The sequence below is a fragment of the Mandrillus leucophaeus genome, unplaced genomic scaffold, assembly GCF_000951045.1.
Source record: "Mandrillus leucophaeus isolate KB7577 unplaced genomic scaffold, Mleu.le_1.0 Scaffold269, whole genome shotgun sequence".
NCBI classification, from domain to species: Eukaryota; Metazoa; Chordata; class Mammalia; order Primates; family Cercopithecidae; genus Mandrillus; species Mandrillus leucophaeus.
Genome location: NW_012102798.1, coordinates 4,747,700 through 4,760,733, shown reverse-complemented (window position 1 = coordinate 4,760,733; position 13,034 = coordinate 4,747,700). Strand labels below are relative to the sequence as shown.

Sequence of the window (13,034 nt, the reverse complement as noted above, 5' to 3'; positions counted from 1 at the left end):
TTTTGGTTTCAAAAATTTAGAAAATACCAATAGTACTTCATCAATAGCAGAAAACGTCATTTTTTTAAAAAACCTGAGTGTTCAGTACAAGGCTTAATTACATTTATAGTAGAGTGCTGTTGTAGAATGAAGGAATCCTATAATAAGCATCCTCCAGTGTGCAAATCTTTCATATTGGTAATCTGCATACCTACTATCAAAATAGTTATTGTAAATTATAACATATAATATAGAACTGTATAGGGAAAAAGTAAAACTATACTGCCCTCCTCTAACACCATTCCCTTTTCCTCTAGGGATAATTACTCTTGATGTGTATCAATCAGATTGTTTTGTATTACCCATACATATGATGAGGGTTTATTTTTAGATAAGTGGAATTATGGTATACAACAGTTCTTTGACTCCCTCCCCCTCTCTTCCCCTGCTTAACAGCATACTTTGGAACTCCTACGTCAGTGTATATGGGTCTAACCGAAAGGCTTTTCTCCTTTTTTTATTTAATAGCTCAATGGTATTCCACAGTATAATGTATCATTATTTGAATTATTCCCGTACTGATGGCTACTTAGGATACTGCCAAATTTTCAGTTACCGTTTCACTGCATCGAAACCTTATACATAGATTTATACACATGTGATATTTCCCTAGAATTGTTTTCTAATAAAACTATTGGGTCAAAATGTATGCACATTTAAAAATGAGATGATTTTGGTATTCTTCAGCAAAGAGTTATACATGTGAACTCTCATTAACAGTGAATGTGAATGCCTATTTGTTAAAAGTGGATATTATATTAAGTTCTTGCCAATTGGTTTACATTTCCCTAATAACCAGAGTGAATTTGAACATCTTTTCTTTTTTATTCACCAGTACTTATTTTCCTAGGAAATGCCCACGTATAATCTTCTGCCACTTTTTGCTTTTTGTAGTGGGTACCTTTCTCTTATTGATCTGTAGGAGCTCTTTCTCTATTATGGATATTATGCAGTAGAAACCCTTTTTATCTAATGTGATTTGGAACAATTGGTTACATAATTTAAAGGGTTAATTTCAGGTAAACGATCATAAAAAATATGTATGGCAAACATTTCACCTTCCTTTCATCAGTGGTGTATATATATACACTCATTCACCAAACATTTTGTGTGTATGGTTTTGATTTATTTTTGGGGGGCTTTTTTGTTTGTTTTGTTTGTTTGTTTCTGAGACAGGGTTTTGCTCTGTTGCCCAGGCTGGAATGCAGTGGCGTGACCTTGGCTCGCTGCAACCTCTGCCTCCCGGGCACAAGCTATCCTCCTGCCTCAGCCTCCCAAGCAGCTGGGACTACAGGTGTGCATCACTATGCCTGGTTAATTTTTGTTTTTGTTTTTTTGAGACAAGGTCTCACTCCGTCACCCAGGGTGGAATGCAGTGACGTGAGTGATCACGGTTCGCTACAACCTCCACCTACTGGACTTAAGCAATCCTCCCACTTCAGCTTCCCCAGTAGTTGGAACCATAGGTACATGCCACCATGCCCAATTAATTTTTTGTATTTTTTGAGTCAGGCATGGTGGCTCACACCTGTAGTCCCAGCACTTTGGGAAGCTGAGGCAGGCAGATCACTTGAGGTCAGGAGTTTGAGACCAGCCTGACCAACATGACAAAACCTCATCTCTACTAAAAATACAAAAATTAGCCAGTGGTGGTGAGCACCTGTAATCCCAGCTACTCGGGTGGCTGAGGCAGGAGAATCGCTTGAATCTGTGAGGCAGAGGTTGTAGTGAGCCAAGATCACGCCACTGCACTCCAGCCTGGGTGACAGAGCAAGACACCGTCTCAAAAAATAATAACAACAATTTTCCTTAGAGATGGGGTTTCACCATGTTGCCCAGGCTGGTCTCAAACTCCTGGCCTCAAGAGATCTGCCTGCCTTGGCCTTCCAAAGTGCTGGGATTATAGGCATGACCCACTGTACCTGACCTGGGTTTTTTGTTTGTTTGTTTTTGTTTTGTTTTTTTATTTAAAGACAGGATCTCACTCTGTCTCCCAGGCTGGAATGCAGTGATGTGATCATGACTCACTGTGACCTTGAACTCCTGGCCTCAATCAATCCTCCTGTCTCAGCCTCCTGAGTCACTGGGACTACAGGTGTGTGCTACCACGCCCAGCTAATTTTTTTTTTTTTTTTTTTTTTGAGACAGGATCTTGCTATGTTGCTCAGGCTGGTCTTGAACTGGCTTCAAGCAATCCTCCTGCTTTGGCCCCCAAAAATGTTGGGATTCCAGGCATGAGCAACCATGCCAGCCTCAAACTTTCCATATGGGGCCAAGAGGCCAAGACCTTTTTCTCTAACTCCAGGCCCATTGATTTTACATTTGAAAAGTAATGTGAGTATAAAGTCCTTTTAGATGGCCGGGCGCGGTGGCTCACGCCTGTAATCCCAGCATTTTGGGAGGCTGAGGCAGGTGGATCACCTGAGGTCAGGAGTTGAAGACCAGCCTGGCCAACATGGCAAAACCCCATCTCTCCTAAAAATACAAAAAAAAAATTAGCCAGGCATAGTGGTGGGCACCTATAATCCCAGCTACTCGGGAGGCTAAGGCAGGAGAATTGCTTGAACCTGGGAGGCGGAGGTTGCAGTGAGCTGAGATTGCACCATTGCACTCCAGCCTGGGCAACAAGAGCGAAACTCCATCTCAAAAATAAACAAACAAACAAATACAACCAACATATACAGGTTTAGTAACAAAAAAAATTTACTGTACTGGTAGGTACACAAGCACACTGGAGTACTGGAGATCCACCAACTAATACCAAGTATTCAGTGTACACTGTATTTTACAAAGGAAATAAAAATTATTCAATGTGGTGAGTCAGTGGAGGTCAATTAAAGCTTCTACTGCATATGTAGAAGCTTTTTCATTTTTATTTATTTATTTATTTATTTTTGAGACAGGGTCTCACTCTATCACCCAAGCCAGAGTGCAGTGGTGCAATCATAGCTCTCTGCAGCCTTGACCTCCCAGGCTCAAGGGATCCTCCCACTTCAGCCTCTGGAGTAGCAAAGACTACAGGCACATGCCACCATGCCTGGCCTTTTTTTTTTTTTTTTTTTTCCTGTAAAGACAGGGTCTCACTATGTTGCCCAGACTTCTGGGCTCAAGCAATCTTCCCACCTTGGCCTCCCAAAGGCGTGAGCCACAGGGCCCGGCCATCACTTGTCTTTTTAAATGGGTTATGATGTCTCACGCTTTCCAGAAGACTTTTTTTAAATATATACTTAGATTTTTAAAATATATCCTTAAGTTATTTTTATGTATGATGAGAGATGGAGATGTATTACTTTCTAAATACACAGCCACCTGTCTTTACGCAACTTCCATTTTCAGCATCACACTTAGAACACTTAAAAGAACTAAAGTGTCAACTGCTTAGTTATAAGAAAGGAAGTTGTACAAACAAAATAATAAACCAACAGTCTAAGTTCAGTTTGATAGGCTCTTACTACATGTAGTTAAGGATCACATAGCAGTTTCAGGAGCAAAAACATGACTATGCCTGGCTCTCTCATTACCGCTATGGCTCACAACAGGGTCTCCAAAAGACATCATAGACTGCGTATTAGTCTATCTGCAGCTTACTGGTTGCCACGCATGTAAATTTACATTCACATTTAAATAACCCACACTTAACAACAAATCAACCGCCTCAATTCTCTGTGCATTCCTTATTGCTGCTCCTAGACCACAGTGCTTTGGAGACTTAGTAAAGAAAATGAATGCACTCTCCTGAATCACAGTATCACCTAGAAATGGAACCAGAAGATATAAAAAGTCAGGATAGTTTGTTAAATTGTGTGTGTGTGTGTGTAAATCAACAATTTATAAGGTTACCTCATCTCTGGGGTCAGCAAACTTTTTCTATAAAGGTCCAGAGAGAAAATTGGCTTCACAGACCATAAGGTCTATTTTTCAGCTCTGATGTTGTATTGTGAATGCGGCCAGAAAATACATAAATGAATGGATGTGGCTATATTCCAAGAGAAGTTTATTTACAAAAATGGGTGGTGGGCAGGATTTGTCCACAGGCAGTATTTTGCCAGCCCCTGCCTTACACCAATGTTTTATCCTTTTCAAATAAGAATCTACTTCCCTCATTGCACACGTATTTGAGTAAATATAGTAACACTGAAGGGACAAATAATGATTTCAGTACTGCCTTACAAAAATGAATATTCTCAAAATTAATCACTAACCTTTTCCTATAAGTCCTTCTCATATGAGCACATACATTTTTCAAAATATAAAACTGTAATCACCTTGAACCTAATACTTATTTCAAAAAACAGTTACAAGGAGTGTTATGTAGCTGCTATAAAAGGAAAAATGCAGTCTAGACAGTCAAATACAATGATCTTTTATTCATTATTCTCATAATCAACAGTGAGTAGAAAAGGGTGCTAAATACATGGTCATGAATCATAACTTCACTACTGAAAATGCAGAAGTAGACTTTGCATTTAAATAAGAACACAAATTTGTTTTTTGGATTACTTACCAAAATCCTTGATGGAAAATGATACAGCTTTGCCAAAATATTTTTAATTTAGAAAGTGAGACCAAAAACCTCTTTAGCATATCATGCATCTATTTAATTTTAAAATACAAATTTTAATGTTTCATTTGACAGCCTGGTGAGGTAGACATTATATTTTTAAGGCAGCCATTTTAATATAGTGAGAGCATGTGTGAATATGTATTGACATTCTAAGCCATTAAGGCCACTTGTTCACAGAATATATTTGAGCTCTAAAATTGTTGAAAGAGAAAATGCTCAAGTAGCTTGCAGAAATAATGGATGTTATACAGAACAGAAAGGAATAAAATTAAACAACAAAAGTTCATAAGATTTCTTGACACCAAAAGCACAGTCCATAGAGGAAAAATTAAAACTGGACCTCATCGAAATTAAAGCCTTTTGCTCTGTGAAATTCCCTGTGAAGAGGTTGGAAAGACAAGCTACGGACTGGGAGAACATATTTTCAAACCACTACCTGACAAATGATTAGTATTAAGAATAAAAAGGCCAGGCACAGTGGCTCACGCCTGTAATCCTAGCACTTTGGGAGGCCGAGGCGGGTGGATCACGAGGTCAGGAGATCGAGACTATCCTGGCTAACACGGTGAAACCCTGTCACTACTAAAAAAAAAAAAAAAAAAAAAATTGGCCAGGCGTGGTGGCGGGTGTCTGTAGTACCAGTTACTCGGGAGGCTGAGGCAGAAGAATGGCAAGAACTCGGGAGGTGGAGCTTGCAGTTAGCCGAGATCGCGCCACTGCACTCCAGCCTGGGCAACAGAGCGAGACTCCGTCTCAAAAAAAAAAAAAAAAAAAAGAATAAAAAACTCTTAAAACTCACCAGGTTAAAAAAAAATCCAAATACAAAATGGACAAAAGACATGAACCGACATTTCACTGAAGATACAGAGATGGCAAATAAACACATGGAAAGATGATCAACATCATTAGCCATCAGAAAAGTGCAAATTAAAACTAGGAGGATATATTACTACACACCTATAAAAATGGCTAAAATAAAAAATAGTAACACCACCAAATGCTGTCAAGGATGAGGAGCATTCACACATTCCTGGTGGGAATGTAAAATGGTACAGCCACTCTGGAAAATGGTTTGGCAGTTCCTTAGAAAATTAAACATGCAAGTGCTATACCACCCAAGAAGTACACTCTTGGGCATTTCAGAAACAGAAATTTATGTTCATACAAAATCCTGTAGGCAATTGTTCATATGAGCTTTATTCAAAACAGGCAATAAATAAATAAATAAATAAATAAGTAAAACAAACAAAAACCCTGGAAACATCAGATGCCCTTCAACAGGTGACTGGTAAACAAACTGCAGTAAATCCATATTATGGAATACCACTCGGCAATGGAAAGGAACAAGCCATTGATAAAGGGTACATTCCTTGAACTAATCTCCAAGGAATTATGCTGAGTGAAGTAAAGCCAGTCTCCAAAGGTTATATACTATGTGATTTCATTTATATAAGCATTTTTGAAATGACAAAATTATGGACATGAAAAACAGATCAGTGGTTGAAGGAGTCAGGCATGAAGGGAGATGGCTACATCTATAAAAAGACAACAAAAAGGATCCTTGTGGTGATGCAATTGTTCTGTATCTTGACTGTGGTGGTGCTTATATGAATATACACGTGATAACATTATGTAGAATTAAATACACACATGCAAATGACTGCATTAAAGCTGACGAAATCTAAGTAAGGTTGATGGATTGTATCTATTTCCATTTTGTAGTTGTGATGTTACACTATACTTATGCATGAGACTACTATTGGGGGAAATTAGATAAAGTGTATTATTTCTTACAACTGTATGTGAATCTACAAGTATCTCAAAAGAAAAAGTTAAAAGGGAAAGAAAGAGTATATAAGACCAGCCAATGGTAGAAGTGGAAAAACAAAGCTTTTACTTTTGCTAAAGGCTCAGCAATTGAAAGTGAAAGGATGGAGAAAAAGGTAATGTCAAAGAGTCTACAGGCTACAATAGAATCATATTTTCCTTCCCTATGGAGCCTTAACTTCTCCAGAATTTTGTTTGTCCTTGATTTGACTGTTGTTCTTTTTAATAAAAATAAACTGCATGTACATCTGTCTCTCCACATGCCTCACAACCATCTCCATCAGCCCAAAGTATAAACTCATAGAATAGGGTTTGTCTTCTCAACCATCATGTACTGAGGGCCTCACATAAGTGACAGATGAAGGAAGAAGACAGTTGAATGAATTAATAAATGAATGAGATGCCCACATATTCTTTTAAAGTTCCTAGCCAATTACAGTTGTAAGGCAGTATATGAGTGCAGTGGCGCGATCTCGGGTCACTGCAAGCTCGGCCTCCTGGGTTCACGCCATTCTCCTGCTTCAGCCTCCCAAGTAGCTGGGACTACAGGCACCCACCGCCATGCCTGGCTAATTTTTTGTATTTTTAGTAGAGACAGGGTTTCAGTGTTAGCCAGGATGGTCTCGATCTCCTGACCTCGTGATCCACCTGCCTCGGCCTCCTAAAGTGCTGGGATTACAGGCGAGAGCCACCGCACCTAGCCATTCCCTTACAAATTTCTAAAAGCCATGGACGTTTAAAAAATAGTGCTGTATAACACACATTTCACTTGTAAGCAGAAATTAACGTAATACCCAACATTTGTAAAATGCTTCTGAGTTTACAGATTTTCACATATAATAATTTATTTAATCAGGATGAATTAAGAACTAAGTATACCTAAATTGAAACCACTATATACAAACCTTTGAGAAAAACATTCTACTCAACGGGTATAACAGGATTTATGACAGCCTTAATGCAAATTGCATTATATACGTGTGTGTATACATATATATTTGTCATATATATTCATTTTAAGAATATATCATTCAAATTGGGGGACTTGTGGATCATTTCAACAGCCATAAAGACACTTATTTTACAGACGCAAACACTAAGAGAGGTGAAGTGACTTGTTCAAGGTTATATATCTAACTAGAGCTGGGTCTAGAACCTGAGCCTCTTCAGAGTTCATTTCTCTTGTCTTTGAATTGAACAAGACTCTTGTTTCTTCACCCATCTCACCCCTACCAAAAATACTGAAAGAAATATCTTAATCTAAATCACTTGTTTTTAAATAGGGGGTTTTCCAAAAAAAAAAAAAAACCCACAAAACTGAATTTACTCAAGCTTTCAATTGCTGTATTACACCTTCCATGGATTTTTAGTTGTCAAATTATTTCTTATATCAGGACAATAAGGTACTTTATTCTAAGGTACAAGTATACTGACAGTTTAATGTTTCATTCCCCCACCTAAATGGCAGAGTGTTAATTCTAACAGGAATCTTACATGTCTTACACTTTAGCAGTTTCAATCAAAAGATGAGCTATTTTACAATTTAAGGAAGAGGCCTTACATTATTAAAATCTTGATTGATATGCTCAATGGCAGTACCATCATTGAATCTTCACCTGCTGTCTTATGTATCAAGAACACTTAAAAGTCTTTCTTGTTAGAGACAAAATAAAAGAAAAACTAAAGTGACAAGCAACTATGAGAAGTAAGGCTTTAATCAGGTTAAATTTGCATTACGCAGCCTGCATGAATTTAGAGGTCCTAGAATCAAAACACTAGAAGGAACCTTAGTTATGCTCTAGTTCAACAGACTGATTTTTGCAGAAGAGGAAACTGAAGCGCTGATGAGACCATTAACTAATAAAGCAAACCGCTTACTTTTTCAAAGGGATTCATTTCAATGCCATCTTACCCTTATTTTGCATCTCACTGTTGTTTCTCAGGGCGACGGTTGACCTTTTTTTTAGGTGAAAAGAGCTAATAGAGCAAATTAATTTCAAGAGGGTGAAAAATGCCTTTGAAGGAGGAGATGCTGGAGTGAAGAGGAGAAATGACGTCTTATTTAAAATATGTAACCCCTTGATGGGGTTAGACAATGAATCATATTCTCCTAGATTTTTCTATGTCTATAGACATCAGCCACAGTTCTTTCGGGCACTCAAACGAGAGGAAGAGGAAGTGAATAAAGCTCATACTAAATATATAGCACCCACTGAAGGCAGGGATGTAGACAGAAAGAACGGGGGTGGGGGAAGGAAGGAAAGCACGCGTCGCCAGGATCCAGCTGTTTTCTAACATACCTAATCCTACGGAAGCTAGGAAGATATCGGAAGCAAGGAAGATATCGGAAGCGAGGGCATCCCTCAAATTCGAGAGGGCGGATGCCTCTAGGGCTAGAGAGACTCCCTGGCCCTCTTTAACAGAGCGACTGGGAGGGGACAAAATGGAGTTGAGGTTTAGGGGCATCCTAAAGGTCGTTTGGAGGTCTAGCAAGCACTTCATGGTCTCCTCTGGAAAGGGCCGTGGCAAAACCTACTACCCCGATCAGGAAGATGACTTCTAGCCCTCGGGATGCGGTGAGCGGCAGGAAGAGGCAGGCTGGGATTCCGAGGACCCCAGACTCCATCACAGGAGGTTACTGTAACCTAGGGAATCTTCCCGGCCCCAGCGGAGGCGAACGGATAGATAGCCCTAGCTCAAGAAAAAAAGCGAGCCGATTCCAGCAGCTGGAATGCCCACCCAACCTCCTCCCGGCTCAGGTGAGGTACACCAGTCCCCACCCTGGAGATGGGGCCCTGGTACCGACAGGGCAAGGGTGCCGGGGCCGCAGCCTCCCCAGCCAGGGATACTCACCGGAGGGGCGGCCCACCGCGTCTTCGCAGCCGGCTGGCGCCTGGCACTCGGGAAGCTCGCAAAAAGGAACCGCGTGCCCGCTAGCGCTGGGACGAGGAGGAGCGCGCCGCGGAGGCCAGAGAAAAAGCCGCAGCGGCGCGCGCGCACCCGGACAGCCGGCGGAGGCGGGGCTCAGCGCGATCCCGGAAAAGACGCGCCCGGAGGGGCGGGCGGAGCGGGGGCGCGCGGTGGTGTGGCAGAGCCAGCCGAATCGCTGGCTGCAGACGGCTCGGCCCACCCACGCGCCCGCCCCCGCTCGCCCGGGACGTCAGCCGAAAAGGCGGAGCCGAACGGGCTTCCCGGGGAGAGGGAGGGGCGCTGCGGGGAAGGCGAGGCGGCTAACGGCTCGCCTCAAGTTGTTGCTCCCGCTGGCGAGCCGTTTCTGTCAGGCTCGCTGCTGGTGTCGTTGAGTGTGTTTCCGAATGTCCTTGCGCCTAATAGCAGTGAGGCGCAGGACTGGCCCACGCCCTCACCTGCGGCTTGCTTCGCAGGACTCCACCCCAGGATAAAAGTTCCCCTCGGGTCATCTTCCAGCTGCCCTCAAAAGACACTCGTTTTTGTATTTCACTGCTCCAAGTTTAGAGAGCTATCTTAAACACTCTGACTAAAAACATCTTGCTCCTGTAAGCCTGAGCTGATGCCTCTCATCCATTTATCTTGCCTCTCACTGCGTTAAGATCCCCGCTGACACCCACTGATGAAATATCACAAGGACGCAGGATTTTCACGTTGTCTTCCATTTCCACGATGGTTTCATGGCAAAAGAACCCCCAACTGATAAGGAAAAGTCACCGCAGCTCTGTGACATCTTACTAGCCCTGATCATTGCTTATAAGCTGGTCATACGAATGCTGTTACAATAGATGCAAGAAATTGCCATTAAAATTAAAATTCCAGCGAACTATCTGAGGGCTTCAAAAGGGAAAGACCATAATTGCAAATGAGCCCTGATAAACTGCCAAGAATATATCACCCAAAAAATTAAATCTCAAGAATTCTTCCAGTTCCCTGATGTGTAATGGTGAACTAGCTTCCTGTTCCTGATGGCAATCGACATTTCACTTCACCTGCTGATTTCCATTTTCCCATAGAATTACCATTTCTGCTTGTGTGTGTATATATGTGTATATATATATGTGTGTGTGTGTGTATATATGTATATATAAAATGCCTTACCACCTGAGATTACAGGCTAGAGTAGTTCTTAAACTTCAGTGTGCATCACAATTATCTGGGGTGCTTGTTAAAATGTAGGTACCTGGAGCTACAACCCCCCGGTATTTTTATTCTGATCTGGGTAGGGATAAGAAATTTGAATTTTTAATAAGCAGTCCAGATGACACTAAAAGTGGTTAGCTGAGAGCACAGAGCTACAGTTTTTGTGTGTTACTACTCTAAAGCCATATTACCATTTCAATTTCCAAGAAGCCTACCTACTTACATAAAATATACCTATAAATATTGCTAAGACAGTCGTGTAGCTTCCTTTTTGAGGATTGACCTACCAAGTTCAGTACTTCAAACAACTAGTTTAATTGCATCGTTTATTTTACGAAATCTTGTTTCAATACCAGAAATCAGCAATCATTTTTCAGGTAACTATGATGTACAGAGCACTATCACCTACAGTTGGCTTAACACAAATGAAATTGAAGAAATGAATATCGCTGCTCTCAACAAAGTTAGTGTCTACTTGTGGAATTAAAATATAGACATAATACAAACCCAGTGTAGCACATAAATCAATGTGTTGGATGAAGATGAAAAAGAACTTGTAATTAAAGAGTACTTTTGCCAGTTTCCTTTATTGTCAGTCTCTTAGCCCAGACATTTTCAATTAGGTAATTTCCTCTGAACAGTCTTCAGCTTACTGAAGTTCCTCCAGCTCTACAAGACATAAAGGAAAGAAATCACTATAGCCTGAAACTATCCGTTTTTCGGTATACGAATGTGTGTATGATATACATATAACTATGTTTATCAGACCAAGAAGCTACTTGGATTTTCAAGATTTCTTATTACTTAAACTATTCGTTAGTGTGTACAGTTCTGGCTGTCTTCATCACCTACCACATCTCACCTTCTTCCCCATTTAACTGCACCCAAGTTGAAGAGGAAAGAAGAACTATATCTCCAAAAAGGAAACCAAGTATAACCACGCTATTTCCAGCTTTCCTTTTTCAGAGTCAAAACAAACCTTGCTTAATTTCTTGTCATCAGAAACCTTCCAGAAATTACTGCCCAGGAGCAAAATATTTCCCAAGCAGCTGTCTGACATTTTAAAGAGAACATTTGCAACGCTGTTTATTAGGAAGATAGGGTATTATTATCCCTATTTCACAGATGAAGAAATAGATGCAGGTTAAGTGTCTTGTCCAGTCACACAACTAACTAGTAACAGAGCCTGAATTTCCTACTACACTGCTTATGACTCCTAGACCAGGGTGCTTGCCGCTACATCAAGCTGCCTCTGTAATGAGTCCTACCCAGAACTACCAAACCAATTGGAAATGGAGTAGATAAACGTATGGAAATGGAAGAGTTAGGGAAAAGTACAATGCAATTGACAGATTCAAAATACAATGTAGTAAGTACTAAAAGCATGAGAATTAGTCTGTTAGAAGCTAAACAGAATTTAAAGGACAGCTCTGTTAAGAGGCACTGATATTTAGGCCTTGCCTGTTTTATTATTCTGTAACAAGAAGCTGAAACAGATAGCCAGGCTGCTCTTGGCATTAGTTATTTATGGAAGGGCAAAAAACAACTGTTCTTCATTGACTGTGTAACAAGCCTTTGCGTGTTAAACTTCACGGGTTTGTAGAATAATAATAATTTTCTCTTGCGGTCCAAATACAAGCAGCAGGACTTCATAATAATATTTGCATTGACAAGTTGTGTTAGATTTTGTCATTAACAAACCTTATTTTTGGCAGACCCAACAACCAGGCCAAATATTGTCTTTAGTGGCTTGTGTTAAACAACCAGTGAAATCAGAAACCTAGGCAGAAGATGATCTCACTGTGAACATAAATAATAACCTAAGCCACTCCTTTAAAAAATGATCAAAGGCATAGTAGCTACATCTAAACGTTATTTTTGAGAAACGATTTGTTTTTTCAAAATAACTATTTCTTTTCATTCTGGCACATTTTTCAGGTTTTTAAATTAATGGAAACACCAAAACAAACAGACATCTAATGCACCCAGATAGGAAGACACAGTATTGTATGGAGTCAAGTCTTTGGAAATTAATCCATCAGGACATTGCGGTCCACGTCAAAATCACAGCAGGATTTTAATGGAACTTAATTTCAGTTTCTCTCATGAAACTCCTTATTTGTCCTTTTTAAAGATAACTCCAACCCCCCCTAAATAAAATCCTCCACAGTTATCCTTGAAATTGTTTGTGCAACCTTCCTATAAAGGATCAAAAATAACAAAATATTTTTATTATCCATAAGGCCATAAGTATGCGAAAAATCTGCTGTGGTTGTCGTTGAATCTGTAAGAACGTTGCTTTTCGTACATTTTTGCCCACTCTCTGTAGTGATTTCTAGCCCAGTAATATTATGAAAAAAGATAGGTCATCGATATCATAACTTGCCTTAAATGTCTCTTTGTTATCCTTTCCCTTTAACATACAAAAAGCTTCCAATATGTCCTATTTTAAAAAAGACCAGTAAAATAACAAAATTTTAATGTGTCCCTTACT

General features: G+C 40.2%; 1 protein-coding gene across 2 annotated transcripts in view; it reads right to left on the bottom strand.

Moving 5' to 3' along the window:
- The window catches only part of ACSL4 (acyl-CoA synthetase long-chain family member 4), an 84,053-nt gene extending 74,505 nt beyond the window's left edge, over positions 1 to 9,548 (bottom strand). The window contains exon 1 of one of the 2 annotated variants that reach the window (XM_011984524.1): positions 9,284 to 9,548. The gene's annotated coding sequence lies outside the window, so the exon portion shown is untranslated. The remainder of the gene's footprint in view (positions 1 to 9,283) is intronic. The other variant, XM_011984525.1, reaches the window with a different exon arrangement.
- Positions 9,549 to 13,034: the final 3,486 nt, after the last annotated feature.